Here is a 21,017-nt window from a genome sequence, read left to right as displayed (position 1 = left end):
TCACACCTGATATGATATGATATGATATGATAAGGCATTTGTAACGCGCCTATACACAAGTGTTTCAAGGCGCGACGAGGCAGGGGGGGGAACAAGGGGAGACAGACAACGATCTTACTAGGCCAGGTGTCATTCAGATCGCGCAAGTGCAAGGGTAGAGGGGAAGGGAAAAGTGCATGGGGGAAAGGGAGAGGGGAAAGTGCAGTACAGGGTTATAAGCATACAGCATACAGGATAAATAACAAGGGCCAGCTGGTGGCAAGCGCGAGGTAAGTGCAGACAAGTGCTGGGAAGGGGGGCTGTATGGATACAGACACAGTCCCGTAGTGCAGGGGTTGCCGTGGAGGCAGTGCAGGGGAGAGTGGCTGGGCCGAGAACGGTGAATGGCCCAGTTGCAGATTCAATGCAGTTTCAGTAGTATTAGCAGGGGAGAGGGGGAGAGAAAGCGGAGGCAAAGAGGAAGGTTTTGAGGTGCTTCCGGAACCGGAGGTGGTTCTCCTCAAGTTTCAGGGAGGTAGGAAGGCTGTTCCAGAGGGAGGCCCCTGCAGTGGAAAGAGATCTGCCCCCAACTCGTTGTTTGGAGAAGCGGCTGTCTGCATCAGGCGTGCCTGTAAATAAGTGAACCCAAGGTAGGCTGCAGTCTTGTGACAGGATGGATGCCATACTCCCACTTGTCATGAATCCTCCTTGCATGTTAATTCCACTCTCTTTATCACGGAGAATGGTCATCATGGTTTCCACAGTTATGTTGCCTGTTTGAAAACCATTATAACGCACTTCAGCAGGGCAGTTTCTAATCCATTTGGTGCCCAGAGCGAAACACTAGGAATACACCCCCCCCACATCCCATCCCGTGCGCCAACCCCAAAGCAACCCGTGCGCCAACCCCACCGCACCCCGCGCGCCAGCCCCACCGCACCACGCGCGCCAGCCCCACCGCACCCCACCCCACTCCCAAACTACACCATTAAGGGACTCCTACCCAAAGTCAAACAGTCCGTTACACAAGGAATGAATTGCCATTTGCAACAGTGGGCCACATTTTCATTGGTGACCAAGACAATTGTATGCTCTAGCCCCACTTAGGCTGCAGATAATGAGGACTGGGCACACCAAGAGAACATGAATATGGCACAGGATGCAGTACATGCAACCAACAAAGAACACAAGATGCTGAAGGGGGTTTGGAGGCAACCTAAGCCAAAAGGGCAATGACAAGGAGACACCCGAACACAATAAACAATCACTTTAAAATTCTTTCAATGGGAATCAAGTGTATGCTTTGATACAGTAAAGTCTGACTGTTGACTTGTTATAAGGAGACATGGAACCGGATTATTTATTTATTCATGCAATGTTTGTCGGGTACCTATTTATTTATGCAATGTTTGTCGGATACCGGTATCCGACAAACATTGCATAAATGAATAATCTGTGTCCATGTACCTGACAAACATTGCATAAATAAATAAATGAACCAGGTCATGGCTTAAAGAATATTTACTCAGCAACACTGATCCAAACTATTATCAGCATAATGAAGTAACTCATCACCAGTGCCATGGAAGTGGTTTAAAGTGGAATTGATATCAAGTTTGGAAAAGAAGCAGCATAAAAGAAATAGCGCCGCTTTAAACTATTATTTTGGGAGAGGCAAAGCTGCCTACAGTGCACGCCCACGCCCCACACTACCTCCCCTCCCAACACAATGTCAGCACGAAACCATTCAGTGACTAATGGCCCACCATTAGCAGTTTCCTGCCTGCATTGTGATGGGAGGGGCTGATTTTAGCTGCAGGGGGACCTGAAGTGTTTTAATTGTTGTGCTTATGCCCCCACCCAAAGTGGCGCAAAAGTGGTCAGAGGAAGCCTCTGACTTCTGTAATGTTACGTAGTACTTGTGACATTACAGTCGGAAGGGGCAGCGCCCGTACCTGACCCACAGAACCTTCCCCACGGCAATGCGCCGCCCCACAAACTGGGGAATTTTATCCCCTCCAGAGGCTCCAGGGTAACGGGGTAATTGCGAACCCCCCTGGCGGTTGTGCCCCTCAGGGTTAACAATTTCTCCCAGTGCATGGATTAGCATTCTTTTTTATTTATTTTTCCATTTGTGCTTTGGTTTCCAACAAACCTTGCACACGAACATGAATATTTAAAAGTCTCCTATGCACAATTAGACAAACAATACAGGCCATAAATATAAACCATCTCCCCAGATAATACAAAATCATACACACATATAAACTAGTCAAGTCACACAGCATTCTTGTTGCAGCTCAATTAAGCCTACACATTTCACAATATCAGAACAATGAAGTATCTGTTAAGTATAAAACCAAAATTCTATAACTTTTTTCCCAAACCTTTTATTCAAACAAGACATACATAGACAGTAAAATATGGCTGAATGCATAATGCACAACATTCCCTGGTCCAACAAGCCATCCCACCACCGAGGCGCTAATGCGAAAATGCATAACCCTGTTAAAATAACAAAGTACCACACCAAGGACATCACATCAGGGAATAGTTTGAAAGTAGAGACGGTTTAAAAGTTAGGGAGGGAAAATTCTGGTAACAGTCAACAAATGGGAGACAGAAATCTAGATACCAAGCCAGCGCATTGTTTTACACATGCTGTAACTTTTTCGTCAACCAAGATGTCCCACACCTCCATCCACCATTGTGCCAATACTGGCCCCATAGGAGCCTTCCACGATCGTGCTATTGATATTTTAGTTGCTAAAAATTGGTGTGTCGCCGATTGTGCTCTGCAACCCGATTTAGGGTACACATCTTCCACTGAGCGACGCGATAGGCCAACTAGTGGAGCCAGGGGTAAGTCCACTGCAGTTCTCTCCTTAATGTGAGACAGTACAGCAACCCAAAAAGTGTGGATCACATGACAGTACCACCACATATGAAAGTAGCTTCCCGAGGCCGCACCCCCTCCAGCAAGCCGAATTCAAAGCAGCATTCATTTTATGTAAAGTTAGCAGAGGCCGGTAGCATCTGTAGCAACGTTTATGCATACATTCTCGATTGGTTACACATCTAGAGGAGGCGTGGATTCTATCCCAGATCTCTTCCCATAAATCCTCGACAGGAGGTCCCACATCCACTTTCCAAATGGCAATGTAGGAGGATCTGACGGTTAGTAAGTTGCCTCCCAAAAGTTTATAAAAGCATGAGATTCTACCCCCATCTATGCCATACTGTTGGTTACATTCCAATACTCTCACCTTCGCGGGTCACCTGGCTCCTCACAGTTGTGAAATCCAGTGCCGAATATGACCATATCTAAATCATTCGCCTTCGGTTAGTGAGAATTGAGCCTTACATTCAGACACGAGAGAGGAGAGCCCTCCTGGTACAGCTGATGCAAGCTATGCAGACCCCCAATATGCCAATTTGAAAAACTATTCCCTAAGAATCCTGGGGAGAATTCTGCATTACCAAAGACTGGAGAGCACGGTCTGAAACCTGATTCACCCACTTCTTCATAAAAGCCACGTGCCAGTAATACAGCAAGATCTTTGTCGAGCTCAAGTGTGTGTCAGATCGGGGAGTTTAGTATTGTCGATAAAGGGTAAGAAAGATAACCGGCAGGAGGAGTTGGCTTGCTCAAGAGCTACCCATCTGGGAGGGGACCTCCAAGCCAAAATGTGCGTAACCCGAGCAGCCACATAATACCTGAGAAGGTCCAGAGCCGCCATTGCTCCCCTCCGGGCATCGCTTAAAACCTCAGCTTTTGGAACTCTAGGCTTTTTGCCCACCCAGATAAATTGTAGGACGCTACGCTGCAGCATACGTACTTCAAGGTTGGGGTATCTTAACTAGCAAGGCTTGACAAAGATACAAGAATCTGGGTAAAAGATGCATTTTTACTGCAGCGATTCGTCCCATCAGTGATATTTCCTGCTTACTCCAACGTTTAAGATCTTCAGCAAGATCCTTAAGCAACCCTGGGAAGTTGACCCAATATACATCCTGCGGGGAAACAGGAATCCTCACCCCCAGGTACTCAATAGTGTCAGGTGCCCACGGTATTCGACAGGTGGATCTCGCAGCGGCAATGACTTGCTTGGGCAATTGCACACTTATGGCAAGGATTTCTAGTAATTGACTGAGAAGCCAGTTCAAATCATCTTAATTCAGACATGACAGCCTCAAGGGAGGTTGGTATATTAGTTAACATGAGCAGGACATCATCGGCATAAAGAGGCATTTTGTGTTGCACCCAAGCTACCTCAGTCCCTGTGATCTCCGAGTTGTCTCTGATCCTTTGCGCAAATGGCTCCATTACAAGAGCAAAAATAAAAGGAGACAGTGGACAACCCTGCTTAGTTCCATGAGCGATAGGGACAGGGGCAATTAACCCTTATTTGACTAAAAGGTCAATGGTAGTAAGCCAACGGGCCAAATCCAAAAGCAAGCAGAACCTCACAAAGGTAGGGCCAGTGCACTGTCGAATGCTTTAGTAGCATCCAGTGTGAGAACTCCCAGGGCAAGACTATCCCCTCCTGGCTAGGTCAAGGATATCCAAGACTCATCTGATGTTGTCATGTGTGCTTCGCTTTGGAATAAACCCAGCCTGATCCTGATTTATCAGTTGGGGTAGAACCGTCCCCAACCTCGAGGCCAACACCTTAGAGTACAACTCGGCATCCAGGTTCAAAGAAATTGGCCTGTAAGGGTGACAATCCTGTGTGGGATTCCCCAGCTTAGGTATTAAAATTGTAGTTGACTCCATCGAAGGAGTAACACTCCCTAAATTCCGGGAACAAGTTGAATAAGTTAGTCAAAGGTTTGAGTAGTTGTGGTTGAAAAATCGTATAAACGATGCTGAGAAACTATCCGGACTAGAGGTCCTGTGTTTAAGAGAAACTATTGCTATTGCCACCTCTTCCGTGGTTACAGGAGTGTCTAAGGTGTCCTGACCAGTAGACGAGAGCCTGATTTGGTAGTCTGGCGTAAGTCGCAGAGATGGGGGGGGCGGGCCTGCTGCAGATTCTGTGAGTAAATATCATTCAGAAACCTTCCTTTTCGCCGATTCCCTGTACTGAATATTTATGTCTGAGTCTACCAGCACTGCTATAGTATTTGTTGTATGTATGACCTTCAATTTATGAACCAGAAATGTATTCACCATATTACCCATGGCATAATAAGATTGCTTAGCACGAATAATCGATTTGGCCGTATGTCCTGCCAAGTGTGCTTCTAGTTTATTTCGCGCTACCCGTAGGCCCTTCCTGGCCATGACAGAATTGAAATGCTTATGAAGCATTTCTGAAGCGCGCATCTCCCCCTAAAGTGCCTACCTTAGGGTCCTATTCCTATAAGTGCAAGCAGTCGTGTGAGCAATCAGTTCCCATCTAATCACTGCCTTCATAGGGTCGCATACCTTGGCAGTCGGAACGGTATCAGTGCTATTTTCCCTAAAGAAATCAGTTATTGCCTTAGTTATGGAGTCCTTTCAACACCAAATCTGAGAGGGCCGGGTCGTGCAGCTTCCATGGGGGCCTGCTAACGGGGGACAACCTATCAACTGAAAGTGTACACTCAACTGCTGCATGATCTGAGAGTACATGGGTAGCAATGAGTACCTCTGATAGAAACGGAATCAGAAGGAACAAGTTACTTACCTGTAACTGTTGTTCTCCAGCATGGGTCTGGCATGGATTCACATGATCATGAATATTCCCCGTCGTCAGGCCGGGAATCAAAAAGAAAAAACAGTTTCACTTTCACTTACAAACTGTCTTTCTCCGATAAACCAATCACTGAGCTCTGGGTAATACTGCCCCCAGCCAATGACTGCCATTCTCCCTAAGCCCCTCCTCTGGCAGCCATCTTCAGATTTAATAGCCCATAAAGTGGCAGTATGACCAGGAAGAGCCACAGAGGGGCAGGAGGGAGGGTTTGCATGTGAATCTATGCAAGACCCATGCTGGAGAACAATAGTTGCAGGTAAGCAACTTGTTCCTTCTCCAGCATGGGGTCTGGCATGGATTCACATGCTCATGAATAAAGAATACATAGCAGTACAACATTACACAACCACAGGAGGTGGCAAGGCTCAACAGAAGCAAATACTCTTCCCTCCGGAACAGGCTCACCTTCAAGCGAACAGGTTGCGTAGCACTGCTTGGCCAACCCTGGACTCCTCTCTGGAATCCCTGTGGACGCAGTAGAATCTTGTGAAGGTGTGGGTGGAACTCCACGTAGCAGCCCTGCAGATGTCCAGCAGGGGCACACCAGACAGAAACGCCGTCGTTGCATCGATCGCTCTGGTAGAATGGGCTCTCGGACGGCCGGGCAGCGGTTGGTTTGACAACCAGTGACAGTGTGTGATGCAGCCGGAGAGACACCTGGAGATGGAAGCCTTGGACAAGGCCTTCCCATGGTTCACAGGACCAAAGTTCATGAATGGTTGAGATGTCTTCCGGAAACACTTTGTGCGTGCCACATAGAACTTCAGCGCACAAGCCACATCCAGCCAGTGCAAAGTCCTTTTAGCCGGCGACAAAGGTTTTGGAAAAAACACAGGCAACACCAAAGGCTTGTTGAGGTGGAATTCCGACAGAACCTTTGGCATGAAGGAGGGGTGCATCCGCAGCACCACCGTTGTGTTGTGAAAAGTCAGCTAAGGCTGTTCGCAGGAAAGGACCTGGATCTCACCTACCCTCCTGGCAGAGGTGATGGCCACGAGAAAAGCTGTCTTCTACGAAAGGAACTTGAGAGGGGCCTGATGCATATGCTTGAAGGGAGCCCCTGTGATCCTCGTCAGCACCACGTTGAGTTCACATGCCGGGGTAGGGGCCTTCACGGCGGTAATGATCGAAACAGTCATTTGAGGAACTCCTTGACTAGACGGTGGGACCAAAGAGAAGACCGTCCTGGAGACCTGGTGTAGCGGGAGATAGCCGCCAGAAGCACCTTGATAGAGGCGTGCGTCTGCCCTGCCTTGACCAAGTACAAGTACGGAAGAATCTGCAGAGCTGAGATATTCAGAGGGTTGGTCTTCTGCGTCCGGCACCACGTTGCAAAATGTTTGCACTTGTGCCCGTAGCAATGAAGAGTCGACGACACTCTGGCCCTGGTAAGGACCTCCCTGCTGTCCGCCGGCAGCTCATACACTCCAAACCCTAAGGCTTCAGGAGCCAAGCCTTCAGGTTCAGCGATCCTGTGTCGTGATGTAGGATTGCGCTTCCTTCTCTGGCAAGCAGATCCAAACCACCACCAGCTTGACCGGAGGTAACACTGACAGGCTGAGAAGATCTGGCTACCAAATCTGACTCGGCCACACCGGGGCGATGAGGATCATCTTGCATCTCCACCGTTTGAGATGATTGATGACTCGCAGCAGGAGAGGCAACGGGGAAGGGGAATGCCGGCAGAACAGGCCTTCCCACAGAAAGGAAAACGCATCCCCCTTGCTCCTCGGCTGGTGGAACCTTCTGGCGAATCTCTGGCATTTGGAATTCATCGCTGTCGCAAACAGATCGATCTGGGGTCTGCCTCATTTGAGGAAGAGGCTGTTCACTTGATCATGTCGAAGTTCCCACTCGTGGCAAGAGCGGAGCTCCCTGCTGAGGGAGTTGGTGATGGTGTTCTTGACTCCAGCCAGGTGAAAAGGAATGAGGAACATCTCTTGGCTGACGGCCCAGTGCCACAAGTCCTGCGCCTCTCTGGAGAGCGCCGGGTATCTGGTACCTCCTTGCTTCCTGATGTAGAACATTGTGGTGGTATTGTGCGTGAAGACCCTCATCACCTTGCCCTTGAGTGACAGAAGGAACGACTTGAGGACCCAGAACACAGCCCGCAGCTCCAGGACATTGATGTGGAGAGCCCTCTCCTATGGTAGCCACAGGCCTCTGGCGTGGAGACGTCCGGTGTGGGCTCCCCAGCCCTCCAGGAACGCGTCTGTGGTGACTGTCTCTTGGTATGGGGGGCTCTGGAAATACGTGCCCCGGCAATGCTGGAGCACACGCCCCACCACCGTATCGCTCGATGGAACTCCTCGTCGAGAACAATCTTGTCTGCAAAGCTTCCAGACACCTGGATCCACCAAGCGTCCAGGAATTCCTGAAGGGGTCCTATCCGCAACCTGCAGAGTCGGATCAGGTTAACGGCGCTGGTAGAGCTGCCGGCGCCGTTAACCCTCTACCGCCTCATTACAAGGTCTGCTCGTGAGTCCCGCTAAGGACGTCTGGTAAAACCAGGCGTCCTTAGTGGGACCCGCTAGCAGACCAGGATGCTTACAACTGGCCCGTCATTAACGGGCCCGTGGTTAGCATACTCCCTATTCCCATTGAGCCCTATGGGGGCTCAAATGGGAATCGGGATGTACTGGGTCCGGGTTCCTGGAATGGGGGAATACTGGGCCCTCCAAGGTCGGAATGGCCCGGTATTTCCCCATTCCAGGAACCCGGACCCGGTACCCGGTACCCGGTATGGCGTTAGCCATACCGCTAAAAGCGGCATGGCTACCTCCATACTCGTAATGAGGCCCATGTCTTAATCCACTTAATCATATGAGATGGAAATACACCAGTTAAGGTCTAGGAGAGTTCTAACAAAACAGATAGGTCTTCACGGCCTTCCGGAATGCCGGAAAGGTTATAATCTCACAGATTTCTCTGGGTAGTTTATTTCTTTTCTCTTGGACCGTAGACGCCGAATCTGCGGTCCCCTTTGCTCATATACCTGGTGTGGTGTATATGAAGCAGATTTTGATCTGCTGAGCGTAATTGTCGGGTAGGAACATGTCTCCTGATTTTATCTGATAGATATCTTGTTCCTGTCTTGTTAACACACCTATAAACCAAGCAGAGTACCTTAAACTCAATTATCTCCTTTATTGCCAGTCAATGTAGGGCTCTTCTTAAGTTAGAGGTTGGAGCTGATTTTTTACCTATACGCCAGCCTAACTGCTGCATTTTGGGCCGCCTGCAGTCTTCGCAACTGATAGGCTGGTATACCCGACAGCAATACATTTCCATAGACTAACCTCGAGTTGACCAGAGTGCCAATGACTACCGCTCTGTCCTCATTCGCAATGAATGGTAGGATATGTTTCAATAGGTGTAGTGAGTGGAAAGCTGCTTGTACCTTCGCACTAACCTGAGCTCCACTTCCCATGTTATCCTCCCAGACAAAGCCTACATTTTTTATTTTCTTGGAGAAATTCAGCTGTGTCCCCAGGAAACATAGGGCTCCCTCTGCAGATTGTGCTTTGAAGCGAATAGAGTCACTTCTGTTTTGCTGGCATTCAGCAGTAGCTGGATCGCACACATCCAAGCCTGTATTTCTTGTAGGCACCGGTCAACTATTTCGTACGTCTCCTCTAGATTCTGTATCCTCAAGAACACCTGCGTATGAGTGAAACTGTATGCCGTGCTTCCTCAGAATGTCCATGAGTAGTTTAACATATAAATTAAAAAGCAGTGGGGAGAGGGATGTCATGAACCACCGGACATGCCCCTTCTGGACCTCCTGGTCCTTGACGCGTCGGGGCTTACACTCTGTACTACTTCCAACATGGCCGTACACACAGAACGCTGCCTACCAGTCTTTACGTCCGAGGCAGCATGTTCTATAAAATGGCCATGCCCCCGCGGCCCAGCGCGTCTCAACGCTTCTGTTGCTGTGGCTAGACGTGTGCTCCGAAGTTCACCTTGCGGAACTCTGTAGTTTCCTGATTCCTTGACCCTCCGCTTTCCCTTCTATCCTCCAACCTCCTATTTAGCATTCTTACCGGATTCCGTGCACCCGCCTCTGAGTGCCCTTCTCCTTTCCTGGTCTTCCTGGAGTTTCCTCATTTTTTCCCGGACGTTAAAGCTGAACGAACACTGGAAGCCGAAGACGGCAGAGCAGGCTTGTACAAGACCCGATCCGTATGGAAGAAAACTCCTCTGGATTCCATCAAGCAGCGAAAGCAGGTGAGAAAGGGGGAAACCTGTGACAAGGGACGATCCCTGCAGGACTCCACAGCTTTGTAATCCTGAGTCTAACAAGAAATCTCCAAATCCTACTCTTTGTTCTCTTCTAGAGAGAAAAGATTCAAACCATTGAAGAGCTTGTTTCCCTACTCCACCCACTTCTCTCAGATATTTCAGCAGGGTCCCATGGCCAACCGTATCAAAGACGGCGGACAGGTCCAACATGACCAACAGGGACACGCCCCCCTGATCCGCCGTCTCCAATAGATCGTCCCAGAACGTCAGCAACGCCATCTCCGTCCCAAAACCTGGTCGGAAGCCGGATTGCAGATTCTCCTGATCCAGATGTTCCTGCAACTGAGCTGTCACAATGTTTTCCAGAATTTTCGATGGCCATGACAATCCTGCCATTGGCCTGTAATTCTGGAAATTCTTAGGGTCTAAATTAGTTTTTTTTAGCACTGGCGTGACCACAGATTTCTTCTGAATCATCGGTACTACCCCTGATGTAAGAGATTTGTTAACAAATTTTGTGATAAATGGGGTAATATCTGGAGCTATTAGTTTAGCTACTGAAGATGGAATAACAGAGTACATCATTAGTAGCCTTCAATGCAGAGAGCAAGGTGCAGACCCTTTCCTCAGATACTTCCGTAAACATAAATAGCTTCTGATCCGCTCCAGTGTCTTCATCATGAGATATGCATTCTGGGCTAATCTCCTCTGTTACTTCCAGATCCTCTTGGGGATGTAATGGTTTAATTTCCATAATCTTTCCTTGTATTAGCACTATTTTATTTATAAAGTAATTATTAAAAGCATCCACCTGTGCTTGTGATGATTCCCAGGATTTGCTAACTGGGAAATAGCAGCGTACAATTCCTGTGGCCTGTTCATGACTTTGTCAATTTTCCCCGTTATAAATTTAGCTTTGGCATCAAAAATGGCTTTCCCATATTCTCTTCAGGCGCTCTTGACCTGTTCTAAAATGCCCTCTGTACAATGTCTTCTCCATTTTTTTCTCTAAAGATCTCACCTGTACCCTTTTCTTGGCCAAATCTGGCAAAAACCAGGGGTTACATGGCCTTGTTTTGTTGGAGAGGGGCCTGTACATTACATAGCATAGCCATGATTTACATGACTTTATTGAAGAACTCCTCACATGGAAGAGCCTCTTCAATCTGTGCCAAAGCATGTTTCAGAGTTTCCCCTGAGATTTTCAAAAAATCTTTCAGCTTGCAGAACTGCCCCATCCAATTTTCCATGTGCACTTCCAGAGTTTTATTATGTATTCTCAGTTCAAATACTATGGCATAGTGGTCTGTCCATGATAATGCGATTGTCTCAACATAACAAATTATCTTCCCTCGATATAGCAGGACATCAAGACAATGGTCCTGGCAATGTGAGGGGGATGATGCTAGAAGTTCCAAAGCATGGGCTTCCAGGGTCTTCTTTAATTCTCTCCCATCCCCAGATGTCACCTCCTCAGCCCATATATTGAAGTCCCCCAAACATAACAGCTTGTCATGATTATTCCCCGTGTCTGCCAGAAATAATTCTAATTTCTCCAGGAAAGCCTGTGCTGGGCCAGGAGGTCGATACCCAAAGAGAATTTTTATAGTTTTATTTGGAGAACACTAAATACAAGCATGCCCCATCTGACTTGATGGTCCGCACCGTGGCAGTCTTCAGTGTCAACAGCCATTGCACCTTGCCCAGCATGGCCACTATCCTCTCTTCCAAGGGGGTGGTCAGGCAGGAGACCAAGTTGAGCCTGGCCCCCAGAAATAGCACGTTCTGCGATAGTATCAAGCAGGACTTTGGATAGTTGACGGAGAACCCCAGATCTGTCAGAAGCTGGATGGTCCTCTCCGTGTGTTGAACTGCTACTTCCCTGGACTTGGCGCGGATGAGTCAGTCATCAAGGTACGTGTACACATGTATCCCTTGTAGGCGCACATGGGCGGCCACTGGTGTCATGCACTTTTGTGAACACCCTGGGTGCCGAATACAGTCTGAAGGGAAGGGCCTTGAACTGGTAGTGCCTTCCCTGTACTACGAAGCACAGGACCTTCCGATGCTTCTCGTGAATGGGGATGTGGAAGTATGCATCCTCCAGATCCAGCGACGACAAGAAGTCCCCTTCCTCCAGTTGGCCGAGCACGTGCTGCAACATGACCATCATGAATTTTTGGGACTTGAGGTATTTGTTAAGGAGCCGCAGGTCTAGAATGGGCCTCCAGCCCCCAGTCTTCTTCACCAAGAAGTATCTACAGTAGACTGCAGAGCCCGCAGTCAAAATGGAACCAGCTCTATAGCCCCCTTTTTTAATATGGCCCGTACTTCCCGCAGGAGTGGAGGGATTAGCTGCTCCTGCCGGGCCACCAGTGGTATCCGCGGACACTTCTGCTGGAACTCTAGAGAGTGTCCGTGGGTGGGAGCGTCCAGCACCCATCGGTCGGTGGAGATCTTTTCCCACTCGCTGGACCAGGTCAGCATCTTTTGCCTTCGAGAGGGTGGCCGCCACCAGCTCGATCCTCAAGGATGACTTAGTCTGGACCACCTGGGCCTTCAGGGGCAGGTCGGGCACCTTTCCCTGCGCCTTGGTCTTCTCCGGCTTTTCCCGCAGCTTCCCTGGGTTAACCTATTTCCTCTTTGAGGAGGAGCTGGAGCGATGACGGGCGATGGAGGCAGATGGCGAAGATGAACGTGCGCTGCGTATCGTGGGACCCACTTGTGCGGAAACCCAGACGGAAACAGACTTGCGGTACTTGGCCTTGTCTTGGGCCCCCGCGGATCGAGCACCCTCAAAGGACTTAGAAGCCAGCTCTTTGGACCGGCCGGTCCTGGGTAAGGCATGCCCCTGCTTGCCGCACAGGGTAGAGGCGTTGGCGTTAAGCCATCCCGGCAACCTACTGTGACTGTCCTTGATGGTTCGCTTGGAGAACCCAAGGCAGATTTCACAATATGCTTCGCTGTGGTCCGGATGGAGACAGTAGAGGCACTGAGAGTGTTTGTCCTCCACAAACAAGTTCCTCAATCCGCAGCTGGAGCAGAGCTTGAAGAGGGAGCCTCCCTCTTTCTTCTCCTCCGACATGGTCCGGAGTGCGATGTAGGCCCAATGGCGTTCTTGAATCTTCCATGAAACTCTCTACGATTCTTGCCCTTAAGGGGCGTTGAAAGACGGCGACAAACGGATCCCTGCTTGCCGGTCAAAGGAACGAAAGAACACACAGGCTCTATTTGACAAAAATAGAAACTTTTTATCGAAAAAGCGCAAAAACGTAGAAAAGCTCTCTGAGCACAACACGAGGACTCCCAACACTTGAACGTGCGGTAAAAATGTGAAGATGGCTGTCAGTGGAGGGGCTTAGGGAGAGGGCAGTCATTGGCTGGGGGCAGTATGACCCAGAGCTCAGTGTTTGGTGTATAGAAGAAAGACAGTTTGTAAGTGCAAGTCAAACAGTTTATTCTTTTACCGAGGATTCCCGGCCTGACAACGGGGAATATTCACGAGCATGTGAATCCATGCCAGACCCCATGCTGGAGAAAGGGAGATATGAGCCAGAGATTGATCCTTGAGAAAGTCCTATATGCATGTAAAATGTGTGTTGTCAAGTTCTCCCTTGTGCAATAGCCTCCACAAGTAAACCAGATTCATTTCCCTCAGAACTTTAATTAAAGACTGGGCCAGTTTAAAGTCTGTAGCAGAGGGTGGGTGTGATTAATCATGGGGTCAGGTACTACATTATAATCCCCCTATCCCCACCACCAAGATCACTTGTCCATCTGCAAAAGCAGTCCTTTCCGACAGAAAGTCCACCAGGAATCCACCCTGCTTCTCACTGGCGGAATAAAGAGCTATGACAGTAAACAGATGACCGTCTAACAAGCCCTTGACCCCTATAAACCGACCCCCCCCCGGGTCATTCTTCCCTCCCAACTCAACTAAGAGAATTCCCCGGGAGAATACGATCCCTGTTCCACCTTTATTAGTACTGACATAGGCAAGATATTGTTTAGCAAAGTGTCTATTGCGCAGTCTACAAAAATCAGTGTGACACAGGTGCGTCTCTTGTAACAAGGCTATGGAACATTCCTGGTCCCTCAATCTCTGCAACACAGATTTAAGGGGGAGTTCAATCCGTGCACATTAAGAGCGAGTACTTTAACTCTGACCCAACGGGGAGTCCGCTAACACAACCTCAGTGCTAAGTGGAAATAAGAGATAAGCTTAAAATAAGCAGGTGTCACACTCTACAAGTAGCAAACTGATCATGACTCTTACCATCCCGCATCCAATTTTACCTCAACATTTACGAGAACCCTTCCAAAAAAGCCCATCCCACACCCACCAACAAGAAAGACTCGTATAAAAATAAAAACGGTTCATAAAAGGAGCTATTATCACAGACCGGGGCTATTGCCTGCTGTCGCCAGACCAAAACACAGTTGCAAATCAATAGAGAGAATATTCATGCCATCGCCAAGTCCATCCGCTCACAGAGTCTAGATCGTCCAAACAGTTAAAGTGAGGAGAACCATCTTGAGAAAACTTGTGGAGAACCATCTCCGGTTTCGGAAGCACCTCAAGACCTTCCTCTTTGCTTCTGCCCCCCCTCTCCCCTGCTGATTCTACTCTCCCTCGGCACCATGTACCTGGCCACCCACTTTCTTCCGGGCCCAGGTACCTGCTCCTCTTGCCACCCGCATGCACTGCCTCCGAGCCACCCCTTGCACTGGGGTCTGTATCTGTACCCATACAGCCCCTACCCCTTTGTTTTGTTCTTCCTGCACTTATCAGACCTACCCAGCCTGCTGCCTTAAACCCAGCACTGCCACTTGCTGGCTGCACTCCCTCTGTTTGTTGCCTTTTTATTTATTCATTTATTTATTATTATTTATGTTTTTTTTCCTCCTTGCTCCACACTCTCCTTTTGATCCCCCTTCCATGCACTTCTCCCTCTACCATGCACTTGTGCGTTCTCAATGTCACTGGGCCTAGTAAGATCCTTGTTTTTGTTTCTCCTCTGTTCCCCTTCCCTTGCCTTGTCGCGCTCTGAAACACTTGTGTATGAGCGCGATAGAAATAAAATATCAATTTCAATTTCAACCGGAACCTATAGAGATAAGTAAGAAAAAAAAAGCATCCAGAACTACTTCACCTGCGTGGGGCCAATCACCTTCATTTTACTCCCGAGGGGCCCCCAGGGTTTCGCGCCTTACCAGCTCTTGACCACAATCCCCTCTGTGGCTTAGGGACCCAACCTCATGAGGGCCAGATAGCCATGATGACAGTAAATCCTAAGCATCCTGATGTGATGTTATTGACCAATGTTTCCCCTCCAAAGTGAAGAACCGAGCAGTGGAGAAGCCCCATCTGTAGTGAATACCATCCTCCCTGAGCCACACAGTAAGTGGACAAAGCATCCTGCGCCTCTGGATTGTGAAAGTCACCAGATCATGGGATATCTGAAGGTCGGCACCCCGAAAGGTGAAGGCTGGTCTGCACGTGCTGCTTCCATGATGCGCTGCTTAAACGTGAGGAAATTGACTCTACTGAGAACATCAGGTGGCTGGCTTGATCCGTCCCAGAGAGACCCTCGAAGACTATGGGTATGGTCCTGTTCCACCTTGGCATCCTCAGACAGTCAGAGAGGAGACCGGAAGAGGGCGCAGACCTAATTCAGCAAATCTGAGTCACTTACAGATATAGGTATGCTGCGTAGCCTGACATTGTTACGTCGTGAATGATTTTCCATGTCCTCCAGCTTGTGTTCCAGGGCCTCAGACCTCGGAAGGGATTGGGAAGCATCGCAAGACTCCAAGGTTTGCTCAGAAAGAGTCCTCAATGTCCCTAATACACTGTTCTGCCTCCGTCACGCGTTTGTCAATTGTCACAACTTTAGAGGAGAGCTCGGCAACACTGTTTTGGAGTGCCCGCTTCAGTTCCCTCAGCAGGTTATCCAGATCCGCTTTGGTAGCTGGTAGAGCCATGTCCTCTCCCCTCTCCTGGGGACACTGCACCAGCAGGACAGCGTTGACAATCTTCTTAGGTCCTTCCCAGGCATGTACCAAGCACGCAATATCACCATCTGTAGGGGTATTTCCCCTCTTTGCCATCACAGCCTCCAGGTAACAAATCCAGGGACCGCAGGTAGCCCCAGCACCAATAAAGAAAGATCAGGCAGTATGTGATCTGTGCACAGGGACTGAGGGCTCTTAACTACAATGCTCGTGAAGAGAGATAAGGCAGCATGTAATCCATGCACAGGGACTTCAACAGATACCACTATCACCCATGTAGTAAGAGTCACCGCACACCCAGGCACCACACACCTAGGACCAACCAAAGCCCTCAAGGAGATGCTCCGTATGCATCAAGCAATGAGTCAGGCATCTGGCAAGTCCTCGCGGGAAGCCTCCAGCTGCCAGAGCACTCACCAGCTGGGCAGAAAGCATGTAATTCAAGGCAGCTCCCAAAGGAAGAGCAGAGAAAGATGCAGAGAAAAAACAACAGGTACCCCAAAGGAAAAGCTCGGGTCAGACAGCTTAGTGCAAGTTACAGTCCCAGACCCACGCATCTCTACCCTGGAGAAGAGGGTCAGCTGCTCAGTTTATGGCGAGCAAGGGTTGCAGGCGCCATGTTGCAGTTGGTGCGGTCCCCGCTCCGCTGATTCCAGGATTCCCAACCCTGTCCAGCGAGGGCTGCGGGTGCCGAAACTCGGTCCCTGCATGCCTCGAGGCTTCACCTAGCCAGAGTGAGGATTTCTAGGCTCTGGCGACACTTATGACGGTGCCATTAACACTGAAGGCCCGGCGATGTCCAGAGACTGTTAAGGAGGCATCCGTGTGTGGGCCTCCTAAGCCACACCCCCCTCCATAACTTTTAAACATGTTTCACAATGGATATTTAAGAAGCAAATGGTTGTAAATTTGTACCAATACGCATCTTGTTTTATTTTGGATAGAATCTTATTATTGGTTCACGGTCTGCTACAGAAATAGAGAATTTCACCTTTGGCTCTTACCCACCTTTAAAGACAGCAAAGATCAAAAGAAAAAAAACCTCTCCAAACATCAACCATGCCACCCAACGTTGCTAATCCATATAGTGACTAAACCAGTTTCACATTTTAGAAAGAAATCAACACAGAAATTCTCACCACATTAAACAACTATTCAAAGGTCAAAAAGAACTGAATATGAGGTAGAAGGTATTAAGGAAAAAGAGTTATGAAGGAAAAAATAAGCAAGGCACTTAAACCTTTCCTGGAAGAAGAGGAACAACAAAAAGAACAGGAACATAAACATCACTGAAAGCTTTAAGAGATCGTAGAATAGCCATATCCAAGCCAAAAGCCCAGCTGGCATGGATATGAGAACCAGACAATATTACTGCACCCAAGTGAATAAAGGGAAGATAATGCTGGCCTGTAAACTATGGGTGGCCAACACTATACTGTGAGAGGGCTGGCCAATTACAATGAAGAGGGGAAGCCAATCTAATCCAAATTATTTCTGGGAGTGTGCTCGAGTGCAGTCTACTGCAGTATTGTGACTGTCTGTTTCCCTGGGACCTGGTTGCTGGAGGGCTGGTTTTGGAGTCGCACCATCCTTTGAAAACCTCTCGTAGCGCTGAGTCCTGTGCTGGAGTGCGTTACAGTGCAGGCTGCTGCATTCCGTAGCGAGAAGCAGCCAGTAGATGAGAGTCAGCGCTGGACCAAAATTGTGGTGAATGCGTGCCCAGACAGTTATATTATGCCATGATCATATGATTTTAGAAGCAAGACGTTAGGAACTCTGTCTAGCAAGGACTCTGTAATTAGAGACTCAAAGCTTAATGACCCAGATCTGGACAACCTGGATTCTCCCCAAGCACTAAACAGGGAAAGTGTTTTGACTCCAATACTAACAAGCAAGAACGTGGCAGCCAAACTGGCTTGCCTTACCTGCGCTAACGACTCAAGTCTGGGCAACCTGGATCCTATCCAAGCGCCAAACGGGCAATGCTTATTGTTATGATTCAGATGGAGTCATCACTGTTTACCCGGCGGTGTACACCTCCAATGTAGCCAGGGGATGGCAGCCGCTACCTGATCCTGACCCTGGGGGCGGCTATATGAGGGAGGATCACATGTGAGGAGACAACTACCAGGGAGATATCATGACTTAATTGGAGACATGGGTTTTTTTCCCAGGAGAAATACCCTCTAATGCCCAAGACCTCAATGGCCTATTGCCATCTGTTTGTTCCACCTTGTAGAGGAAGTAAAGAAACCTCTTTCCAATATTCTTGATGTCAAACTCCCACCTATGACCTATGACCTGAAGAATAAAAGCTCCAACAAACCCCTTTTGCCTCTTTTGCCTCTGGTGCACCGCTCTTTCGTGTAAAACCATTGAGAGACTATCCAAATACTGTATGTCCAATCACAACCATGGACTTCAAATCCCATAATCACCTAAGTACTGAGACGAGGATGATGAAGGAGTTGGTACAAGGTAACAGGAGCCTGAAGCTCAATGTACATACTAGTTTAATGAAACACCTGTGTGTGACATTTAAAGATGGCAACTGCACAATGATGTGTGGCAGTTCAGGAGAAGGCGTGAGATCTTCCGCAGAGGCTTGTGAATGCTGGAGACACTAACTGGTGTGGCGGAGCAGTGTTGGTTGGCCTCCAGGACAGAAAGAGGGACGCAGTTCATGAGCAGGATGTGCTGTGGAGATGCAAGAGAGTTCCTGGGTGCTTGGCAGCTCAAAGAGGCAGCATGCTCCGTACTGGGACCTGAAGGGAAGCAGGTGTGTGACAGTGGAGCCGTGAAGGAAGCCGGAAGGACGTCTGCACAGCCCAGAGTCGGAAGCAAGTGGGGGAGCCATGCCACAGAAAAATCTAACAAGTCCGGAGACGCTGCAGAGAACCAGCAGAAGCCTGAACAAGACCAGAGATGCCATAGGGAACCGGTGAGTCAGCCCAAAGCAAGTGGGGACCCTGGGGCATTCCGGCGACCGCACCAATGACATTTTGAATGTTATGAGATTGCCAATACAGAAACCACAAGACGATTGTTTGAAAGCAGAAAAGGCAAAGTACAGATCCAAACCCCAATAAGATATGAATGCATGAGATGCAAGTGTAGGGCAAAGTTTGAATGAACATTGAAGCAGACAGATATACCGAGCCAAGAACGAAATATGCAGTTTTGGTGATACCGAGGAACTGTCAAAACACATAAGAAGCCTTTTGGCAAAAAATACAGAAAGAAAATGCTGAATGCGTGGTTAAGGCACATTTGGCATGGGAAAAATAACAAATTCCCATAATGTCGAACAAAGGGCAGGGTATTGCGCGGGTGTCCCCCGCTTCCCTAACAAGGAAAGTGGAGGAAAAACAAAGTAAAACCCTGCAGCAGAAGTTCCGCCCCACAATGGGGAGGCAGAGCTCACGCAGGGGGAAGAAACAGATGCAGGTAAGTAAAAAAGGTAAATGATTCCCACCTTACATAGGGGTTTAGGGGTGGTGGGTAGCGGGAATGCTGGCAAGGGCGATCTATGTGATTATTGCAACATGCAGTTTTCGAATTTAGAATTTTCGGATTCGAAACTTGCCACGCTGCAATAATCACTAGATCCCATAAGAGGTTCTGGCAAGAAAAGGATACAAGGCACTTGAAAACACATTATAAGTCCTGGCAAGGGAAGGATACCAGGCAATTGAAACACAAGTGGAGTCCTGGCAGGGGAGTATACCAGACAGTTGGAAGTGCATAAAGAGTCCTGGCAGGGGAGTATACCAGGCGATTTGCAAAGCTACAAGAAATGCTAAAGAAGGGCAGTATTTGTTAGACAAATTAGAAACTTGTGTTAAAGAAAGTCGGTTATAGAACTTGTTGCCCAACAGGAGTATTGTTAATCAAGGAAAGACACAAAATAACTGTCAGTAAAGAGACATTGCCGTCCCATTTAAGAATCCAGGGGAAGGAAACCACCTTCTGGATCAAAGTTCTTTTCACCTTGGAGAACATTTTTGCTGGCGCCATTTTAATTTTCATTCATTAACTCTTTTTGCCAATATCAGGTTGAAGACATTTCCTTTCTCACTTTGTTATTTTGTTTATAGTGTGAGAGTCAGGATAGGACGTTTTGGAAACAAGGACAGCTTTTTAGTTTCTGACACCCTGACACAGACAGTTTGTGGTCTTTAGGTAGGGAAACTCCTCTTTAGAATAGGGCCAGCGAGGCATTTTCCAAACCCATTTTCCTTTAAATACAAGTCTTTAACCAAAAACATGACAACTTTGTGTCTGGTTTCGATACAGATTAGGCAGGGCTGGGAAACAGACTTGCAAGAGCCACTGTCGGACGCAGCCTGGAGTAGAACCATGAGGTATCATAAGAAAGTATCCAGAAATGCGAAAATAGTTGATCCAATTATATGTTACACACAGAGCATATTTAACTCCGAAGGAAATCGAAAAATTTAGTAAGGCAACAGAACAAACTTGTCCGAAATGTGGCCTGATCAATGCAGATCCGGTACATATGTTCTGGGCCTGCGAGGAAGAAGTGGCCCAGACCTTAACCAGGATTGGCCTATCGTCAGACTCGGTTTCCCCAGGGGCGTGCCTGCTGGGTATGTTTCAGAGACCAAAGCAGGCAAGACACGTCAGCAAATTGAGAGATCTACCGTACATCTTGGCGAAGCATAGGATTGCAATGGGGTGGAAAGCACACAGCGGCCCAGTCATACGTTTGTGGTTGAGGGACCTCCTGAAATGGTCACTGGCAGAAACAACGGTGTGGCAAGAGGCGTCCACGTCAGGGTCAGGAAAAGCAGGACAGGGACTTAACGGCCTGGAAACATATGATAAAGGAATTGATGCCCTCTGCACAGGAAGACACTCAGGCTCAGACACCCGCACCAACACACAAAGGGGGGAATAGAGATATGGAGAGAAGTTCAAGCAAGCAGCTATATACCTTGGTAGACATTGCAAGTGTAATAGGCAGAGGGGAGGGAGGAAAGGTGTGGGGTGGTTGAACAGACAACAATGTGATGT

This window comes from Ambystoma mexicanum, chromosome 6p (assembly GCF_040938575.1).
Source record: "Ambystoma mexicanum isolate Mex_15411 chromosome 6p, UKY_AmexF1_1, whole genome shotgun sequence".
Classification (NCBI taxonomy): domain Eukaryota; kingdom Metazoa; phylum Chordata; class Amphibia; order Caudata; family Ambystomatidae; genus Ambystoma; species Ambystoma mexicanum.
This window is presented reverse-complemented; position numbering follows the sequence as displayed.